We start from the raw sequence: 11,875 nt of genomic DNA on the forward strand, positions 1-11,875 counted from the left end.
TAAATACTCCACTTCTAAAGAGGATTACCCCCTAAAATGAATAATAAAATACAAATGCAAATAAAGGTACAATAGGAGCCGACCTCCTTATTCCAGTGGTTAAGAACCTCATTTTGTGCGGGTAATATTCATGTCCCTGGTAGTCGACAAGAACACCTGGACATGACAGCATTAGTGTTCAGGTATGGGCCTGGGGGTCGGGGAGGTATAGGCGGTGTGAGAATGGGAGGAGGTCGGCCGCGTACATAACCCACTTTATGGACCGAAACTAACCTGCTGACTCCGACACTATACTAGCAACTCCCACGTTGTAAATGCACCTCCCACACTGTACAGGAAAGACAACCACTGTATCTATAACTCCATTATCCATCCTTTACTTTCCTTATCGTGCTTAATTTTCGTCCTCCCTTCGTTCTTATATCTCCTCTTCTTTCCTTCTTTGTTAATATACCTCTTTTCTTCTCAGCTTCATTCCCCCTTCCTTCTTCCATTTCCTCTCATTTCTCCACCTTCATATCCCACACTGCACCACCAACTTCCACACTGTACCATCAACTTCCATCCCGTACCACCAAGTCCAAAATTACACTAGGATCTCCCACACTGTACCGGCAACATACACACTGTACCAACAACTCCCACACTGTATCACCAGTTCCCACATTGTATCGGTAACTCTCGCACTGAACCAGCAACACACTGAGCCTTCCTTCTCACACTGTAATAGCATCATAAACCAGTGACTTCCATACTGTACCATCAACTCTGACACTGTACGAGGATCACAAACTCTGTACAGCCGACGCACTTTACCGGTCGAACAACTCTGTATCCGCAGATCAGTATTTTTTTTTTTTCCTCATCCTATAATTCCCTTCTTCCTTCCTTCATATAATTTCTCTCCTTCCCTCTTTTCTTCTGTCTCTCCTCCTCTTTCTTCAGAGTCGTTTTCTACTTTGCTTGGTGATTTTTTCCTTCCTTTTCCTTTAGGTTCTACAGTACGGTATACGTCTGGGGACTTGGAGCGTTCACAAACTCAGGAGTTGCTAGTGATCGCCGAGTAATTTAATTAGGAAGGCGGTCACCTACTCCCGGCTCGCACAGCCATATACTCATATTTTCTAAAATCCCTTCCACGATATTTAGTGATGAGTACATGAATTCATCAATACTGTAATCATTGGTTGTTATATCGGTTTTCTATATATGATTTACCAAGGAAAATACTGCAGAACAGTTACTAGAATGCATAAAACGACAAGACGTCCGTTGCCATTTAGCGCGTATTATTAAAGGTCTAGCTGCATGTTAAATATGAAACACTTATCATTTAGTTACCATAGAGATTAATGTTTCATATGGCAAATGCTGAGGAGAATACACCGACTCTATGTTGTAAAAAAGGCACGCTTTGTGAAGGCGGAATAATGCAAAGAGGAAGTCACCAACTGAAGTCGCAAGTATCGATGTTTCCAGGAAGATGGCAACAAAACTTGGGGCGCGGGTGTGTATACAGTCTTTATTTGATTCCCATACATATTTTGCAGCCAAACGACTTCATGTTACTTATACAGTATATATAAGCAAATATGTCTGAAAGTTTATTTCATTAAAACTATATTAAAAGACATGACTGGAATGTAAGTAATTGGTTTTCAGCTACGAAGAATATTTTTCCCGAGGTTTGGATGGTTCATATAGTTAACTTAGTGTCTCTCTTCAGCTTTATCATACTGAAGATTCTCCTCATTTTATTGAGTAAATATGTTCATAAAATTATACTTATGAATCAAGTGAAAAAGGAAACACTTTCAAAACAGTAGTTTAGTTGACCGCATTTTTTATTTTCAAATTAAGTAATTTTCAAATTAAGTAATTGTTTGTGAACGCTTGTTAACGATGACTTTCGAGATCCGGTTGTGTGGCCTTCGGAGACCAATAAACTTTTCAGATTATGAAATGAAAGTTTCATAATTGTTCGAACACCAAATGGAGTAGTAAAATTGCTCGCAGCAATTTATGGGAAAAAGAAAGTATTATTTCAATATTTCTAGTTTACACGTCTATCTATCTATCTATAGCCCGACTCCCTAATTCCGCAAAGGGTGGCCGCAGACAAAACGCCTCCAAGTCGCTGTCACCCACCATTTGACTACCCTCCCCCCAACTCACCCCCCCCCCCTCATATACCTCTCAACTCCATCCCTCCACCTCATCCTCGGTCTACCTCTCCCTCTCCCTCCCTCCACCTCACCTACATACACCCTCTTAGTCAGACTTTCATTCTCCATTCTCTTCACATGTCCAAACCACCTCAGTGTATTTCTCCTAATCTTCTCAACCACATCCACATCCACCCCACAGCGTTCCTTCACTTCTTCATTCGTCAACCTGTCCCTCCACGTCACTCCACATGCTCCTCTCAAGTAACTCATTTCCACTGCTCTCACTCTTGACTTGTTCCCATCTTGCAAGGTCCATGCCTCGCTTCCATACGTCAGGGTAAGGATCACAATACTATCATGCAGTGACTTCTTAACTTCCATACTCACCTCCCTATTTCTCATCACTGCTTTCAGTATACCAACAACCTTCCTTCCCTGCTGTACCCTTTCACGCACTTCATCCCCCAAAGTTCCATCCTTACTCATCACACTACCCAAGTACTTGAATGCGCTCACATTCTCCATATCCTCACCATCCAACCTCACTGCACACTCTGTGACTTCATTCCTCTCAAACACCATAACTTTACTTTTGTTTACATTAACTTTCAGATTCCTCCTCCTACACACTGCCCCAAATTCATTAATCAAACCTTGCAACTCCCATTCATCTTCACTCAACAGTACTGTATCATCAGCAAACAGCAACACCGGAAGCTTCCAAATCTCACCCTCATTCATTAGAGCCACCCCCACATCCACTGCCTTACCCTGCACCTCTTTTACAACCCCATCCATGTATATATTAAACAGCCATGGAGATAACACACAACCCTGCTTCAGTCCCACATTGAGATAAAAGAACTCACTCAGCCCACCATCCACTCGCACCGTAGCCCTAGCTCCCTCGTACATACTCTTCACAGCACTCAACAATTTCCCCTCCACTCCATATATTCTTAATTCCTTCCACATACCTTGCCTATCTATTCTGTCATAAGCTTTCTCCAAGTCCATGAAGGCAGCATACACTTTCCTTCCCTTCTCTAGATACTTCTCCACTAAACATCTTAGAACAAATATCTGATCTACACACTCTTTTCCCTTCCTAAATCCCCCTTTTTCTTCTCCAACTAGCTCCTCTGTCATATGCCTAACCCTATCAATGAGTATTCTACCATATATTTTACCAGTCACACTAAGAAGGCAAATACCCCTATGGTTACCACGTACTTCTCTCTCCCCTTTACCTTTTTATAAAGGAACAATTATACCTGATTTCCAGTCCTCTGGAACCCTTCCCTCTTCCCAAGCCAATCTACACAACTTCCATATCCACTCCACAACAATCTCACCCCCATACCTAAGCATTTCACCACACACTCCATCAATTCCTGGGGCCTTTCCCAACTTACACGTGCAGGTTCATAAATTTCCTCCTAGGTGAATCATGCCAAAGAGCAATGGTAAATGGGCAAAGAACATGCCAAACTTGTCTCAACATATGTTCACCAGCTGGGACAGGAAAGTAGGACACAGAATAGGTGAATTATTAAGCGGCCATTAATCCTGCCACTGTACCAGTTAACTCCCACACTGCAGCGGGTGAAACATTGTTCACGTCAAGTTCTCACGTCCAACACTCGCACATTTACCTCTTTTATGTGTTGTGTCAGTGTGCGAAATTCTAATGGATATGGAAAAGGTCAAACATTTTTATCATTTATGCGTTGTATCAATCTGTGCAAGTCAGATCATATTAAAAGGTTAAACGCTTGTCGCACCAACGTACCAATTTATTTTGCCTTTTTATTTACCTGGTTCCTGAAACAGTTGGAGGCCTCTTGGCTGCTATGATAATTATTATTTTTATTGTTATCATTCTGTATTTGTTACTCTGTTGGTATACACATCAAAAGCTATTTTGCAAGGAGTAATTCGTATTTAGCCTAGAAACCACATTTCTATCTGCATGTTTGGATGTTTATTTTTTCATCGTTGTCCTTTTTCATGCTTATAAAGTACGATGTGTTTCGGTGTGATTCATCTATGGATATTTAATCAGCTTGGTGATTAAATATATCGTTAATCACTTCAGTACATGGAAGTGCTCCTAAGCTGAATTTAATTGTCTAGTAGAAGGAATTTTTTTTTGAAATATGGCTTCCTTACAATGATTTGGGTTATGCATGAAGCAAAAATACGGAAATGATTCAGTTATAATAGTTCCTCGTGCCTGATTTAGGGCCACCTCCACAGTACGGTAGCTACTCTGTTAGGATAAAAACCTGCGAAGTTTTCCACTTTTCAGATTCCACTTCCGCAGTCACCTTTGACAATGATGTTGGCGACCGCAAAAATCAATATGAACAGTTTTATAAAGAAAATTAGGGAATCCTTAGTGAGCTCCACTTCTCAGTTTAGCTTCGCTTGATGCATACAAATGAACTGCGGAGGAGGCCTCGGTAATTATTATGGGTGGCAGGAGTAGGACCGAAAGGTTACGTTTGAAGGAGATGACACAAAAGAGGACTGTCACATATTTGAAAGTGGACTGTCAGACCTATGCCTAAGTCGATCTCATAAAAAAAAACAAGAGCACTCAGAAAGCATATACTGCCACCCAGGTTCTAAATTCGAAGGTCAAATTCCGTCAGTTTGAGCTAGGTGTCAAATTCAAAGTCATTCACAAAGATCACAGAAAAAAAAAAAAAAAGAAAGCTTCTCTTATCAGGAAGGGATATGGTTTTATGTCCGTGTCCCTATCTTGTTTCTTTAGTGAGAGGTAAATAATTAATGATTTCCATGCTTTTCAAACTCGTGACCCCGATTTGTTATCTTTCTTTCAATTACGTGTTCTGTTCATGTGTCCTGTTCGCATTCCAAATTTAATGCAGCTTCATTCAATAGTTTTAATTCGGTCATGGCCTTCGCCTTTGACCCATTTTACCCCAAAATGCATCACCTGTTCACTCGATGTTCATCACTCATTATTCGAATTTTGGTGAAGTTCCAACCAATTTATTTTGCAGTCTTGTCAACCAACAGACAAACAACCCGATCCACATACATCCCTTCCTCGGTGGAGGTAAAAAACCAACATTCCTCTGACGCCATCGTTTTACTGTCACTACAGTATTCTCTCCTGCCACAGCCTCACTGGAATTGCGTCCTGGGTCCCTTGCGGCTTTTCAGATAGGTAACCTGAAGACATAAGGGTTAATGATCAGTTATAAATGCAAAACATTACGAATACCGTACATTATTGATGTACTTTATTAAGTACGACACGTTAACTCTGCAACCGTTTCCCTCAGCCTGTACAACTTTTTGCCAATGAATTCCACTCGTTTAAACGAAATAGTTAAAGTTTCTTAGAAACGGCCTGATTTTTATATCTCTTTCGCTTTACTTCAAATTTCTTGGGAAAGATTATTTTTCCAGTAGTTTTGTTGATTCATTAAAAAAAAAAAAAAAAAAAGTGTAGTCAGTGGAGTTATCTCCCTCTTACGCGTGACAATGGAGTAGAGTGTGGTCTATCCGTGTGTGTGTGTGTGTGTGTGTGTGTGTGTGTGTGTGTGTGTGTGTGTGTGTGTGTGTGTGTGTGTAAATATACAGTAAAGCTATTTTCAAAAATATTTATTTATATATTTAGTTACTGACATGCATAATAATGAAGTGTTAAAGCGATTTCACATGACTAATCTCTGAATAAATATGAATATAAATTATATTTCATGCAAGTATCAGCAACAACGTAAGTCTGTTGCAACCTCAATGTAAGGGTGTCGCGTAAGGATTATGGTATATTACCAGATATTCAGACGGCATGAGCAAAAGTTGGTCATGTGACGTTCAGAATTTCTGATGTAAGTACGACTGCCGGACAGCTAGCCTAAGGGAACTGCACCGAATGTTTAACCACAAAAGCGTTTCACATTTACATCTGCTGCCTCCCGTAAAATCATAGTTTCAAACCCCTTCGCTAACCAATGTTTCTAATAAGGTGAATAATATATTTTGGCGGTGTCAAAAACAAAATCACCATGGACAGCATGAATAAAAAAAAAAAAAAAAAAATCACAGTGAGTTAAAAATTGGGGTGAAAAGAATTAGCGTCAATATTCAGCGCAGCAATTTACTTCCAGCGGTGACCATGTTATCTTCCCATGACGTTTTCTTAACTCTTTAATACCTTTACTACAATGACATCGTTTTGTAGCTTATTCCTGATGCTTTTAGCCAATTTTAGCTAACTTATGAAACTCCCTTAATGATAGAGAGATTAATAATATGCACATGTATCCCATTAAATAAAAAAAAGTATGTACAAAATATAATGCTGCGGGGAGCACATCCAACACTCAAAAAAAAAAAAAAAAAAAAAGGATTTTGATGAAACTAAGCATGAGTGTTTGAACTGGGTTCCAGATGGGCTAGTTTCAATTTCATGTCGCTTGGTATTTTCTTTTTTTGGAGGGGGAGGGTTGACCTTGAGAATTGTTCCCATTGGTGTTACAATATGCTCACCTGTAGGAGGCATATATATATATATATATATATATATATATATATATATATATATATATATATATATGATTCTCAGTGGTATAAAGTGTGCATTTTCGTACACTGGAGAGCAAGGGTTCGCGCCCCGCCAGGGTAATAAACTTTGGAAGCGTTCTCCCGGCCGTGTACTACTTTGGCGGACACCAGGGGTGCTGTGGTTGAACCAGTGTCGCATACTGTGAAGTATGTTTGCACCCAGTCGGCTTGCGCGGGTCGATTACACTTGGTTAACAGACTACAGTACACATATCCAAAGTCACTACAACACTACAATCACACTTACAAACACTTCTCATCCTACATACAATCTCTACCAGACAGCCTAAGCCACTTGGTAGAGATACATAGGCTGTACCGTCCCTACTTCGGTCTGGATAAACCGGTCCTGCAGTGGATACTCAAACGGCTCATGATGATGATACACACACACACACACACACACACATATATATATATATATATATATATATATATATATATATATATATATATATATATATATATAAACTTATTTCCCTGTCTTCACTCATCAAAGTACTGGTACATCTTTTCATTGATTCCTGTTTTCCTTTTTACAGATTCATTCGTCATTTTTCATTTGTCTCTCTTCCCGTTCATTTTGTTATGTCATTCCATTTATTCTCTTCATACAGTCATCTATTATTTCCCTCCGTTACTCATCCTGTCAGCTGTTCCTTACTTCTCTGTAGCTTTTCAGTTATTCATTCAACCTACCAGCCTCTATTATTTTTCTTAATAAGAGAAAAGAGGAAAGATAAACAAATGAATAAACAAGTGGTGCCAGGCACAACAAACCTCGCCCGACAGCAGTTATTTTATTGCAATTAAATACGGACTCGTTATTTTCCAAGGTAATGGTGCAAATGTTTTCAAGATACTCCCTCTGAAAATCCGCGATCTTGCGTTTGACCTTTCAAGGTCACTCAAGGTCAAAGGTCATGCTGCCAAATGAAAGTCCATATGAGACTTCCCATATAATGGTAATAGTAAATATCTCTTTCTTCAGCGAGATTCGTTATAACCTCCTGATTATGAGTGACCCTGAGATTGACCTTTCAAGGTCACTTACAGTCAAAGGTCAAGCTACCAATTAAAAACTCATATGGGATTTCCTGTATGTTGATAATAGCAAAGATCTCATTATCTTCAACCAGTTTCAAGTAATAGCCCCCTGAATATCCGTGACTTTGAGTTTGACCTTCCAAGGTCAATCAAGGTCAAGGTTTAAAGTGCCAAATGAAAGCCCATATTACGAGTTCCTGTATGTTCCTTATCGTAAATATCTCTATCTTCAACCGTTTTCAAGTCATAGCCCTCTGAAAATCCGTCACCTTGATTTTGACCTTCCAAGGTCACTCAGTTACAAAATTTAATGACTTTATTTGGGGACCAGTGCCCACATATCCTGAAAGTTTCATGCCATTAAATTCAGCCGTTTTTACGTAATGTTATTAACAAACAAAGAAAAAGAAATAAACAAATTCGACCATATAAATATCTCGTCGGACTCCGTTCGGACGAGGTAAAAATAACCCATACACCAGATTACAGGGGTCCTCCATTCATAAAAAGTCTGTAACAATTGGACTTGATCAGCCATAGGTTGAAGTCTGGGGAGAAACTACTTTGGGAAAGTGAGTTCCAGAGAGATGCAGTTCCGGAAAAAAAAAAAAAAAAAAAAAAAAAAAAAAATTCTGGTAGGCAGAAGCTTCGCAAAATGGCAGTGTGACAGTCCAGTAATGAGCGCTAGTAGGTGCCCGTGTAGCGCAGGGGAAAGCATGGAGAGGTGGTATAATGGTTGCAACTTCGTCTGAACATTTGCCATAAAAGTCTATCTAGTTATCTAACTGTCTATTGCCAGACGCCTCAATACCGTAAGGGGTGGTCACAAACAAATCGTCTCCGTGTCGCCCTGTCCAACGCCATTTCACTGCCCTGCTCCCAGCTCACACCTCCCTTTCTCAAATACCTTTCCACTCCACCCCTCCATTTCATCCTCGGCCTCCCCCTCCCTCTCTCCCCTCCACCTCACTCGCATACACTCTCCTCCTTAGTCTCTCGCTCTCCATCCTCTTCACATGGCCAAACCACCTCTGTGTATATCTCCTAACGCTTTCTATCAAATCCACATCCTCACCACAACGCTCCTTCCCTTCCTCGTTTGTCAGTCTCTCCACGTAACTCCACGTGATCAACTCAAATAACACATTTCCACTGCTCTCACTCCTGATTTGTGTCCTCTCAGTAAAGTCAAAGCTTCACCTCCACACGTTAGGGTTAGTATCACAATACAGTACTGTCATACAGCGACTTTTTTACTTCCATGCTCACTTCCTTGTTCTTTATCGCTGATATCAAAGAACCAGCAACTTTCCTTCCCTGTTGTATCTTTCCAAACACTTCTCCCTCTAAACTTCCAACCTTACTAATCACACTATCCAAGTTCTTAAACACACTCACTTTTCCACTTCCTTCTCATCCAGCCTTACTGCACATTCGGGGGCTTCATTTCTCTCGAAGACCATAACTTTACTCTTTCCTTCATTCACCTTTAAAGTCCATTTCTTACACACTTTCGCAAACTCATTCACCAAGCCTTGCAGTTTCCCTTCGTCTTCACTTAACAGTACAGTATAATCTCCAAACAACAATACAGGGAGTTTCCAAACACTGCCTTCTCTCACTAGGATCACTGGACAATCCACTGCCCTACTTTGTACCGCTTTTATAACCACATCCATACACAAACTGAACAACCATGGAGACATGACATATCCATGTTTCAGTCCAATTATTCAAACAGAAAAATTCACTCAGATCACTCTCTTCACGTACTGCAACCTCACACATACTCTTCACGGCATCCAAAAACTTCCCATTTACTCCATACTGTATATTCTTAAATACTTTCCACAGTCTTTGTCTATCCACCCTGTCATATGCTTTTTCCAAATCCATGAAGGCCTCGTGGAACTTCTTTCCCTACTCTAGAAACTTTTCCACTATAGATCTAAATATGAATATCTGATCTACACAATCTCTTCCCTTCCTGAAACCTTCCTGTTCTTCTCCAACTAATTCCTCTAATATTTCCCTAACTCGTCAGTAAGTATCGTACCATATACTTTTCCTATTACACTAAGAAGACAAATGCCCCTATGATTACCACACACTTCTTTTTCCCTTTTTCCTTTGTACAGGTGAATAATTATACCTGACTCTCAATCCGCTGGGACCATACCTTCCTCTCAGGGCAACCTGCATATCTTCCTTATCTCTTCTTCCACTATCTCTCCCACATGCTTCAGCACTTCACCACACACTTCATCAATTCCTGAGGCTTTCCCCATTTTGACTTTATTCATTGCTTCCACTGCTTCCATCCTACCGATTTATTCCTCTCTTCTCACCTCCCTCCCTATCCCAACCATTCCCCAGCCAATTAAAGTGTACTCGCATTTCTTTCATTCTCTGTGTTCAACAATTCCCTAAAGTGTTCTCTCCATCTGCTCACTTTTTCTCCCTTCTCCACTAGCAATCTACCATTTTTATCTTTCAATCCCAGACTTGCTTCTTCATCACCCTGTCCAACTCTCTGTCTCTTTCCACACATTTTCTTACATTCCCTCCACTTATCAGTCAAATTCCTTCCAAATTATCATCCATTCCCTTCTTATTCTCTCTTACTAATCTTTTCATCTCTCTCTTCCTGTCTACATATGACTCTCTTCCGTCTCTCAACTTCCTCCACGCCCTTGTTTCTCATCCACTCATTATATGCTGTCTTCTTTTCCGCCACCGCCAGTCTCACCTCTTCATTCCACCATGCTGTTCCTTGCACCCCCTTTCGTCTACTCGTCACCCCACACACCATCTCACATGCTGCACAGTTTTTTTTTTTTTTTTTTTTCTGTTCATAACTTCCACATACCTTCCACGTCCCCCATCTGCCCCAGATCATAATACCAATCGCTCCTCCACTTCTTTTATTTATTCTGCCCTTTCCCATCCCCTTGCAATTTTTCTACCCTCCTTGTTTGCACTACTTCCTCCTGTGCTTCCCTTCTCCTACTCCTCCATTTCTTTTCAACCTTGATTTTCACCCCACCATGTGGTGGTTAGAAAGTCCACTCCCCCAATCCCTGTGTGTTCTTGCATCCATTACACACCTTTTCATGCTATCATCCACACACACATAATCAATCATTGCCTTCCATTCACTCAGTTCACCATCCACCCTTCTCATCACTCGCCACGCATACCTGTAGATCATTTTGGCTATCACCAGCCCCCTCCCGGTACAGAATGATGTCCACTAAAGCCCTGCCATTCTCATCAACTTCTGCAGGCACACCTCACTCTCCAATTACTCTATCCTCCTTCACATTTCCTACTTTTCCATTCATATCTCCAATTAAAAACACTCTCTCATTCCTTTCAAACTTTTTCATGCACGCATCCACATTTGTCCAGAACTCTTCTTTCACTTTAAGTGCACGAACTTGCGTTGGCACATACACACAATCGCCGACGTTTGTAGTCCAACTTTCAATCTTACCCACACAATCTTTGAGATGACGGATCCATACTCTCTTATATCGTTCTTCCATCTCTTGCCCACAACAATAGAACCTCCGTCTTTTGCCCTCCCATTCTCAACTACTCCTGCACATATACCCCATCCATACTCCCATTCTCTCACAATTTCATCTTGCCATTTTGCCTCAGTTATTCCACATACATCCACTTTTGCATCCTCAAGCACCTAGACAATCCCCTTCTCTTTCATCTCATTATTCCCACCCTATACATTCCACGTCGCAATCCGTACCAAGTCCATTGTTCAGTCCTTAGCCGTCACCTGTTGGTCATTCCTTCTTCCGAGGCTTCTTGTTCGTATTTTTAGTTAGTTCATTTCAGGGGAGGGGCACTAACCCTCCGCCATCCCACTTGTTGTCACGTAGGGAACACGAATAATAATGCAAGGTGGGTAACGACGGTATATAGAATCCACACTTGTAGACGAAGAATATATTTACCAAACAGTTTCGGTGGACACTGCCAACATCTTCAATGGTCAAGATAGAGAGATGGAATGACATGTTGAAAACACAAGG

This window comes from Coenobita brevimanus, chromosome 101 (assembly GCF_032717465.1).
Source record: "Coenobita brevimanus isolate Jiangsu-jjx chromosome 101, ASM3271746v2, whole genome shotgun sequence".
NCBI lineage: Eukaryota > Metazoa > Arthropoda > Malacostraca > Decapoda > Coenobitidae > Coenobita > Coenobita brevimanus.